The sequence below is a fragment of the Cavia porcellus genome, unplaced genomic scaffold (assembly GCF_034190915.1).
Source record: "Cavia porcellus strain 051 isolate PalLab524CR breed Dunkin Hartley unplaced genomic scaffold, mCavPor4.1 scaffold_96, whole genome shotgun sequence".
NCBI classification, from domain to species: Eukaryota; Metazoa; Chordata; class Mammalia; order Rodentia; family Caviidae; genus Cavia; species Cavia porcellus.
The window spans coordinates 1,235,872-1,247,399 of NW_026947579.1; positions in this window are offsets into that span (position 1 = coordinate 1,235,872).

The window sequence follows — 11,528 nt, forward strand, 5'->3', positions numbered from 1 at the left end:
GCCACTCAATGCCTATCCTAATTCAGGCCCACCGATTCACACCACCCCGTGATGTTTTTCTCATTCCTACTAGTGAATGGCCTTTTAGAATGCCTTACAATGCGCACTTTCCACTTTTTTTTTTTCAGAAACCTATCCTATATTGCCAATGCATGTTTCCTGAGCTCCCCATGCTGACCACCCCGTGGTGGTTTTCTCCATCCTACATTGCCACTCACTGCCTATCATAATTCAGGCCCTTCGATTCGCACCACCCCATGATGTTTTTCTCACTCCTACTAGTGAATTGCCGGTTAGAAACCCTTACAATTCTCACCACCCGCGATGTTTTTCAAAAACCTATCCTACATTGCCACTGCCTGTGTCCTGACCTCCCCATGCTGACCACCCTGTGGTGCATTTCTCTATCCTACATTGCCACTCAATGCCTATCCTAATTCAGGCCCTCCGATTTACACCACCCCGTGATGTTGTTCTTAATCCTACTAGTGAATGGCCTGTTAGAATCGCTTACAATGCGCACCACCCAGCGATGTTTATCAGAAACCTATTCTACATTGCCAATGCATGTTTCCTAACCTCCCTATGCTGACAAACCCGTGATGCTTTTCTCCATCCTACATTGCCACTCACAGCCTATCCTAATTCAGGCCCTCCAATTCACACCACCCTGTGATGTTTTTTCACTCCTACTTGTGAATGGCTTGTTGAAAACCTTACAATACGCACCACTGCACGATGTTTTTCAGAAACCTATCCTACATTGCCATTACATGTTTCCTGACCTCCCCATGTTTACCACCCAGTGGTGCTTTATTCCATTCTTCATTGCCACTCACTGCATATCCTAATTCAGCCCATCCGGTTCACACCACAATGTGATGTTTTTCTCACTCCTCCTAGTGAATGGCCCTTTAGAAACCCTTACAATTCGCACCACCCCACTTTTTTTTTTCAGAAACCTATCCTACATTGCCACTGCATGTTTCCTCACCTCTCCATCCTGACCACCCTGTGGTGCTTTTCTCCATCCTACATTCCCACTCAATGCTTATCCTAATTCAGGCCCTCCGATTCACACCACCCCGTGATGTTTTTCTCACTCCTACTAGTGAGTGGCCTGTTAGAAACCCTTACAATGCGAACCAACCGGCGATGTTTTTCAGAAACCAATCCTACATTGCCAATGCATTTTTCGTGACCTCCCCATGCTGACCACCCCGTGGTGCTTTTCTCCATCCTATACTGCCACTCACTGCCTATCCTATTTCAGGCCCTCCGATTCACACCACCCCGTGATGTTTTTTTAACTCCTACTTGTGAATGGCTAGTTAGAAATCCTTACAATGGGCACCACCCGGCGATGTTTTTCAGAAACCAATCCTACATTGCCACTGTATGTTTCCTGACCTCCCCATGTTGAGCACCCCGAGGTGCTTTTCTCCATACTACATTGCCACTCACTGTCTAAATTGATTCAGGCACTCCGATTCACACCACACCATGATGTATTTCTCACTCCTACTAGTGAATGGCCTGTTAGAGACCCTTACAATGAGCTCCAACTGGCTATGTTTTTCAGAAACCAATCCTACATTGCCAATGCATGTTTACTGACCTCCCGATCCGAACCACCCCGTGGTGCTTTTCTCCATCCTACATTGCCACTCACGGCTTATATGATTCAGGCCCTGAGATTCACAGCACCCCGTGATGTTTTTCTCACTCCTACTAGTGAAAGGCCTTTTAGAAACCCTTACAATTCGCCCCACCTGCAATGTTTTACAGAAACCTAACCTACATTGCCACTGCATGTTTCCTAACTTCCCCATGCTGACCACACCGAGGTGCTTTTCTGCATTTTACGTTGCCACTCACTGCCTATCCTAATTCAGGCCCTCCGATTCACACCACCCCGTGATGTTTTTCTCACTCCTACTAGTGAATGGCCTGTTAGAAAGCCTTACAATGCGCAACACCCGGCGATGTTTTTCAGAAACCTATCCTACATTGCCAATGCATGTTTCCTAACCTCCCCATGCAGACCACCCTGTGGTGCTTTTCTCCATCCTACATTGCCCTCACTGCCTATCCTAATTCAGAACATCTGATTCACACGACCCCGTGATGTTTTTCTCACTCCTACTACTCAATGGCCTGTTAGAAACCCTTACACTCTGCACCACCTCGTGATGTTTTTCAGAAAACTATCCTACATTGCCACGGCATGTTTCCTGACCTCCCCATGATGACCACCCCGTGGTGCTTTTCTCCATCCTACATTGCCACTCACTGCCTATCCTAATTCAGGCCCTCCGATTCACACCACCCTGTGATCTTTTTTCACTTCTACTAGTGAAAGGCTGGTTAGAAACCTTACAATCCGCACCACCTCGTGATGTTTTTCAGAAAGCTATCCTACATTGCCACGGCATGTTTCCTCCCCTCCCCATGCTGACCACCCTGTGGTGCTTTTCTCCATCCTAGATTGCCACTCACTGCCTATCATAATTCAGGCCGTCCGATTCACAACACCGCGTAATTTTCTTCTAACTCCTACCAGTGAATGCCCTTTTAGAAAACCTTACAATTCTCACCACCCACGATGTTTTTCAGAAACCTATCCTACATTGCCACTGCATGTGTTCTGACCTCCCCATGCTGACCACACCGCGGTGCTTTTTTCGATCCTACATTGCCACTCACAGCCTATCCTGATTAAGGCCCTCTGATTCAAACCACGCTGTGATGTTTTTCTCACTCCTACTAGTAAACGGCCTGTTAGAAACCCTTACAATGCGCACCACCCCGCGATGTTTTTCAGAAACCTATCCTACACTGACACTGGATGTTTCCTGACATCCCCATGCTGACCACACCATGGTGCTTTTCTCTAACCTAATTCAGGTCCTCCGATTCACACCACCCCGTGATGTTTTTCTCACTCCTACTAGTGAATGGCCTGTTAGAAAGCGTTACAATGCGCACCACCCACGATGTTTTTCAGAAACATATCCTATATTGCCAAAGCATGTTTCCTCACCTCCCCATGCTGACCACCCTGTGGGGCTTTTCTCCATCCTACATTGCCACTCAATGCCTATCCTAATTGCGGCCCTCCGATTCACACCACCCCGTGATGTGGTTCTCACTCCTACTAGTGAATGGCCTGTTAGAAACCCTTACAATGTGTACCACCCAGCGATGTTTATCAGAAACCTATTCGACATTGCCACTGCATGTTTCCTTGCCTCCCCATGTTGACAAACCCGTGGTGTTTTCTCCATCCTACATTGCCACTCACAGACTATCCTAATTCAGTCCCTCCGATTCACACCACCCCGTGATGTTTTTTTCACTCCTACTTGTGAATGGCTTGTTAGAAATCCTTACAATGCGCACCACCCCGCGATGTTTTTCAGAAACCTATCCTTCATTGCCACTGCATGTTTCCTGACCTCCCCATGTTGACAACCCCGTGGTGCTTTTCTCCATTCTTCATTGCCATTCACTGCCTATCCTAATTCTGGCCCTCCAATTCACACAACCACGTGATGTTTTTCTCACTCCTGCTAGTTAAAGGCCTGCTACAAACCCTGACAATGCGCACCACCCCGCGATGTTTTTTTCAGAAACCTATGCTATATTGCCTTTGCATGTTTCCTGACCTCCCCATGCACACCAACCCATGGTGCTTTTATCCATCCTACATTGCCACACACTGTCTATCTTGACTCATGCCCTCCGATTCACACCACACCATGATGTATTTCTCACTCCTACTAGTGAATGGCCTGTAAGAAACCCTTACAATGCGCACTACCCCACTATTTTTTTCAGAAACCTATCCTACATTGCCACTGCATGTTTCCTGTCCTCTCCATCCTGACCAGCCCGTGGTGCTTTTCTCCATCTTACATTGCCACTCACTGCCTAAGCTGATTCAGGCCCTCTGATTCAAACCACGCTGTGATGTTTTTCTCAGTCCTGCTAGTGAATGGCCTGTTAGAAACCCTTACTATGCGCACTACCCCGAGATGTTTTTCAGAAACCTATCCTAAATTGCCACTGCATGTCTCCTGACTTCCCCATCCTGACCACCCCGTGGTGCTTTTCTCCATCCTACAATGCCAGTCACGGCCTATCATGATTCAGGCCCTCCGATTCACACCACCCCGAGATGATTTTCTCACTCCTACTAGTGAATGGCCTGCTACAAACCCTTACAATGTGCACCTCCCTGCGATGTTTTTCAGAATCCTATCCTACATTGCCATTTCATGTTTCCTGACCTCACCAGGCTCACCAACCCGAGGTGCTTTTCTCCATTCTTCATTGCCATTCAGTGCCTATCCTAATTCAGGCCCTCCGATTCACACCACCCCGTGATGTTTTTCTCACTCCTACTAGTGAATGGCCTGTTAGAAAGCGTTACAATGCGCACCACCCACGATGTTTTTCAGAAACCTATCCTATATTGCCAATGAATGTTTCCTCACCTCCCCATGCTGACCACCCTGTGAGGCTTTTCTCCATACTACATTGCCACTCAATGCCTATCCTAATTGCGGCCCTCCGATTCACACCACCCCGTGATGTTGTTCTCACTCCTACTAGTGAATGGCCTGTTAGAAACCCTTACAATGTGTACCACCCAGCGATGTTTATCAGAAACCTATTCGACATTGCCACTGCATGTTTCCTTGCCTCCCCATGTTGACAAACCCGTGGTGTTTTCTCCATACTACATTGCCACTCACAGACTCTCCTAATTCAGTCCCTCCGATTCACACCACCCCGTGATGTTTTTTTCACTCCTACTTGTGAATGGCTTGTTAGAAATCCTTACAATGCGCACCACCCCGCGATGTTTTTCAGAAACCTATCCTACATTGCCACTGCATGTTTCCTGACCTCCCCATGTTGACAACCCCTTGGTGCTTTTCTCCATTCTTCATTGCCACTCACTACCTATCCTAATTCAGACCCTCCAATTCACACAAACACGTGATGTTTTTCTCACTCCTGCTAGTTAAAGGCCTGCTACAAACACTGACAATGCGCACCACCCCGCGATGTTTTTTTCAGAAACCTATGCTATATTGCCTTTGCATGTTTCCTGACTTCCCCATGCACACCAACCCATGGTGCTTTTATCCATCCTACATTGCCACACACTGTCTATCTTGATTCATGCCCTCCAATTCACACCGCAAAATGATGTATTTCTCACTCCTACTAGTGAATGGCCTGTTAGAAACCCTTACAATGCGCACTACCCCACTATTTTTTTCAGAAACCTATCCTACATTGCCACTGCATGTTTCCTGACCTCTCCATCCTGACCTGCCCGTGGTGCTTTTCTCCATCCTACATTGCCACTAACTGCCTAAGCTGATTCAGGCCTTCTGATTCAAACCACGCTGTGATGTTTTTCTAAGTCCTACTAGTGAATGGCCTGTTAGAAACCCTTACAATGCACACTACCCCGAGATGTTTTTCAGAAACCTATCCTAAATTGCCACTGCATGTCTCCTGACTTCCCCATCCTGACCACCCCGTGGTGCTTTTCTCCATCCTACAATGCCAGTCACGGCCTATCTTGATTCAGGCCCTCCAGTTCACACCACCCCTTGATGTTTTTCTCACTCCTTCTAGTGAAAGGCCTTTTATAAACCCTTACAATGAGCACCACCCCGCGATGTTTTTCGGAATCCTATCCTAAATTAAGACTGCATGTTTCCTGACCTCCCCATGCTGACCACCCCGTGGTGCTTTTCTCCATCCGATATTGCCACTGACTGTCTATCTTGATTCAGGCCCTCCAATTCACACCACACCATGATGTATTTCTCACTCCTACTAGTGAATGGCCCGTTAGATACCCTTACAATGCACCCCATCCCACGATGTTTTTCAGAAACCTATCCTACATTGCCACTGTATGTTTTCTGACCTTCGCATCCTGACCACCCCATGGTCCTTTTCTCCATCCTACATTGCCACTCACTGCCTATCTCGAATCAGGCCCTCCGATTCACACCACCCTGTGATGTGTTCTCATTTCTACTAGTGAATGGCCTGTTAGAAACCCTTACAATGCGCACCACCCCGCGATGTTTTTCAGAAACCTATCCTACATTGCCACCGAATGTTTCCTGACCTCCGCGTGCTGACCACCCCGTGGTGCTTTTCTCCATCCTACATTGCCACTCACTGCCTATCTCGAATCAGGCCCTCCGATTCACACCACCCTGTAATGTGTTCTCATTTCTACTAGTGAATGGCCTGTTAGAAACCCTTACAATGCGCACCACCCCGCGATGTTTTTCAGAAACCTATCCTACATTGCCACCGAATGTTTCCTGACCTCCGCGTGCTGACCACCCCGTGGTGCTTTTCTCCATCCTACATTGCCACTCACTACCTATGCTAATTCAGAACCTCTGATTCACACCACCCCGTAATGTTTTTCTCACTCCTACTTGTGAATGGCCTGTTAGAAATCCTTACATGGCGCACCTCCCAGTGATGTTTTTCAGAAAACTATCCTACATTGCCATTGCATGTATCCTGACCTCCCCATGCTGACCACCCCGTGGTGCTTTTCTCTATCCTACATTGCCACTCACTGCCTATCCTAATTCAGGCCCTCCGATTCACACCACCCGGTGATATTTTTGTCACTCCTACTAGTCAATGGCTTGTTAGAAACCCTTAAAATGCTCAACACCTGCGATGTTTTAGAGAAACCTATCCTACATTGCCATTGCATGTTTCCTGACCTCACCATGCTCACCAACCCATGGTGCTTTTCTCCATTGTACATTGCCACTCACTGCCTATCCTAATTCAGGACCTTCGATTCACACCACCCCGTGATCTTTTTCTCACTCCTTCCAGTGAATGCCCTGTTAGAAACCCTTACAATTCTCTCCACCCCCGATGTTTTTCAGATACCTATCCTACATTGACACTGCATGTTTCCTGACCTCCCCATGCTGACCACACCGTGGTGCTTTTCTCCATCCTACATTGCCACTCACTGCCTATCCTGATTCAGGCCACCTGATTCAAACCATGCTGTGATGTTTTACTCACTCCTACTAGTGAATGGCCAATTAGAAACTGTTATGATGCGCACCACCCCGCGATGTTTTACAGAAACCTATCCTACATTGACACTGCATGTTTCCTGACCTCACCATCCTGACCACACCATGGTGCTTTTCTCTATCCTGCATTGCCACTCACTGCCTATACTAATTCAGGCCCCACGATTCACACCACCCCGTGATGTTTTTCTCACTCCTACTAGTGAATGCCCTGTTAGAAAGCGTTACAATGTGCACCACCTGGCGATGTTTTTCAGAAACCTATCCTACATTGTCAATGAATGTTTCCAGACCTCCTGATGCCTACCGTGCCGTGGTGTTTTTCTCCATTCTACATTGCCACTGACTGCCTATCCTAATTCAGGCACTCCGATTCACACCACCCCGTGATGTTTTTCTCACTCCTACTAGTGAATGGCCATTATGCATCCCTTACAATGCGCACCACCCCTCGATGTTTTTCAGAAACCTATCCTACATTGCCATTGCATGTTTCCTGACCTCCCCATGTTGACCACCCCGTGGCACTTTTCTCCATTCTTTTTTGCCACTCAGTGCCTATCCTAATTCAGGCCCTCCGATTCAAGCCACCCCGAGATGATTTTCTCACTCCTACTAGTGAATGGCCTGATACAAACCCTTACAATGAGCACCTCCCTGCGATGTTTTTCAGAATCCTATCCTACATTGCCATTTCATGTTTCCTGACCTCACCAGGCTCACCAACCCGAGGTGCTTTTCTCCATTCTTCATTGCCACTCAGTGCCTATCCTAATTCAGGCCCTCCGATTCACACCACCCCGTGATGTTTTTTTCACTCCTACTTGTGAATGTCTTGTTAGAAAGCCTTACAATGCACACCACCACACTTTTTTTTTCAGAAACCTGTCCTATATTGCCACTGCACGTTTCCTCACCTCCCCATGCTGACCACCCTGTGGTGCTTTTCTCGATCCTACATTGCCACTCACTGCCTATCCTAAATCAGGCCCTCCGATTCACACCACCCGGTGATATTTTTCTCACTCCTACTAATCAATGGCCTGTTAGAAACCCTTACAATGGGCACCAACCCGTAATATTTTTCAGAAAGCTATCCTACATTGCTACTGCATGTTTCCTGACCTCCCCATGCTGACCACGCTGTGGTTCTTTTCTACATCTTACATTGCCACTCACTGCCTATCCTTAATCAGGCCCGCTGATTGACACAACCCCGTTATGTTTTTCTCAATCCTCCTAATGAATAGCCTGTTAGAAACCCTTACAATGCGCACAACCCCGCGATGTTTTTCAGAAACCTATACTACATTGCCACTGAATGTTTCCTGACCTCCCCATGCTGACCATGCCGTGGTGCTTTTCTCCATCCTACATTGCCACTCACTGCCTATCCTGATTCAGGCCTTCCGATTCACACCACCCCATGATGTATTTCTCACTCCTACTAGTGAATGGCCTGTTAGAAACCCTTACATTGCGCACCACCCCGCGATGTTTTTCAGAAACCTCTCCTACATTGCCACCGCATGTTTCCTGACCTCCCCATGCTGATCATTCCGTGGTGTTTTTTTCCATTTTACATTGCCACTCACTGCCTATCCTAATTCAGAGCATCTGATTCAAACCACCCCATGATGTTTTTCTCACTCCTACTAGAGAATGGCCTGTTAGAAACCCTTACAATGCGCACCACCCCATGATGTTTTTCTGAAAAGTCTTCTACATTGCCACAGTATGTTTTCTGACCTCCTCATGCTGACCACCCTGTGGTGCTTTTCTCCATCCTATATTGCCACTCACTGCCTATCCTAATTCAGGCCCTCTGATTCACACCACCCCGAGATGATTTTGTCACGCCTACTAGTGAATGGCCTGTTAGAAACACTTACGATGCTCAAGACCTGTGATGTTTTTCATAAACCTATCCTACCTTGCCATTTCATGTTTCCTGACCTCACCATGCTCACCAACCCGTGGTGCTTTTCTCCATTCTTCATTGCCACTCAGTGCCTATCCTAATTCAGCACCTCCGATTCACACCACCCCGTGATGTTTTTTTTCTCTCCTACTTGTGAATGGCTTTTTAGAAAGCCTTACAATGCGCACCATCCCGCAATGTTTTTCACAAACCTATCCAACATTGCCATTGCATGTTTCCTGACCTCCCCATGTTGACCACCCCGTGTTGCTTTTCTCCATCCTACATTGACACTCAATGCTTATTCTAATTCAGGCCCTCTGATTCACACCACACCATGATGTATTTCTCACTCCTACTAGTTAAAGGCCTTTTAGAAACCCTTGCAATGAGCACCACCCCGCGATGATGTTCAGAAATCTATCCTAAATTGCTACTGCATGTTTCCTGACTTCCCCATGCTGACCACCCCGTGCTGCTTTTCTCCATCCGACATTACCACTCACTGTCTATCTTGATTCAGGCCCTCCGATTCACACCACAACATGATGTATTTCTCACTGCTACTAGTGAAAGGCCTGTTAGAAACCCATACAATGGGCCCCACCCCCCGATGTTTTTCAGAAACCTATCCTACATTGCCACTGCATGTTTCCTGACCTCACCATCTTGACCACGCCATGGTGCTTTTCTCCATCCTACATTGCCAATCACTGCCTTTCCTGATTCAGGCCCTTCGATTCACACCACCCCGCGATCTTTTTCTCACTCCTTCCAGTGAATGCCCTGTAAGAAACACTTACAATTCTCACCACCCGCGCTGTTTTTCAGAAACCTATGCTATATTGCTTTTGCATGTTTCCTGACCTCCCCATGCACACCACCCCATGGTGCTTTTATCCATCCTACATTGCCACACACTGTCTATCTTGATTCATTCGCTCCGATTCACACCACACCATGATGTATTTCTCACTCCTACTAGTGAATGACCCGTTAGAAACCCTTACAATGCGCACTACCCCACTATTTTTTTCAGAAACCCATCCTACATTGCCACTGCATGTTTCCTGACCTCTCCATCGTGACCAGCCCGTGGTGCTTTTCTCCATCCTACATTGCCACTCACTGCCTAAGCTGATTCAGGCCTTCTGATTCAAACCACGCTGTGATGTTTTTCTCAATCCTACTAGTGAATGGCCATTTAGAAACCCTTACAATGCGCACTACCCTGCGATGTTTTTCAGAAACCTATCCTAAATGGCCACTGCATGTCTCCTGACTTCCCCATTCTGACCACCCCGTGGTGCTTTTCTCCATCCTACAATGCCAGTCACGGCTATCCTGATTCAGGCCCTGCGATTCACACCACCCCTTGATGTTTTTCTCACTCCTACTAGTGAAAGGCCTTTTAGAAACCCTTACAATGAGCACCACCCCGCGATGCTTTTTGGAATCCTATCCTAAATTGAGACTGCATGTTTCCTGACCTCCCCATGCTGACCATTCCGTGGTGTTTTTTTCCATTTTACATTGCCACTCACTGCCTATCCTAATTCAGAGCATCTGATTCAAACCACCCCATGATGTTTTTCTCACTTCTACTAGTGAATGGCCTGTTAGAAACCCTTACAATGCGCACCACCCCATGATGTTTTACTGAAAAGTCTTCTACATTGCCACAGTATGTTATCTGACATCCTCATGCTGACAACCCTGTGGTGCTTTTCTCCATCCTATATTGCCACTCACTGCCTATCCTAATTCACAACATCTGATTCACACGACCCCGCGATGTTTTTCTCACTTCTACTAGTGAATGGCCTGTTAGAAACCCTTACAATGCTCAACACCTGCGATGTTTTTCAGAAACCTATCCTACATTGCCATTGCATGTTTCCTGACCTCCCCATGTTGACCACCCCGTGGTGCTTTTCTCCATTCTTCATTGCCACTCAGTGCCGATCCTAATTCAGGCCCTCCGATTCACACCACCCCGAGATGATTTTCTCACTTCTACTAGTGAATGGCCTGCTACAAACCCTTACAATGAGCACCTCCCTGCGATGTTTTTCAGAATCCTATCCTACATTGCCACTTCATGTTTCCTGACCTCACCATGCTCACCAACCCGAGGTGCTTTTCTCCATTCTTCATTGCCACTCAGTGCCTATCCTAATTCAGGCCCTCCGATTCACACCCCCCCGTGATGTGTTTTTCACTCCTACTTGTGAATGGCTTGTTAGAAAGCCTTACAATGCGCACCACCCCACTTTTTTTTTAGAAACCTATCCTATATTGCCACTGCATGTTTCCTCACCTCCCCATGCTGACCACCCTGTGGAGCTTTTCTCCATCCTACATTGCCACTCACTGCCTATCCTAAATCAGGCCCTCCGATTCACACCACCCGGTGATATTTTTCTCACTCCTACTAGTCAATGGCCTGTTAGAAACCCTTACAATGGGCACCAACCCGTAATGTTTTTCAG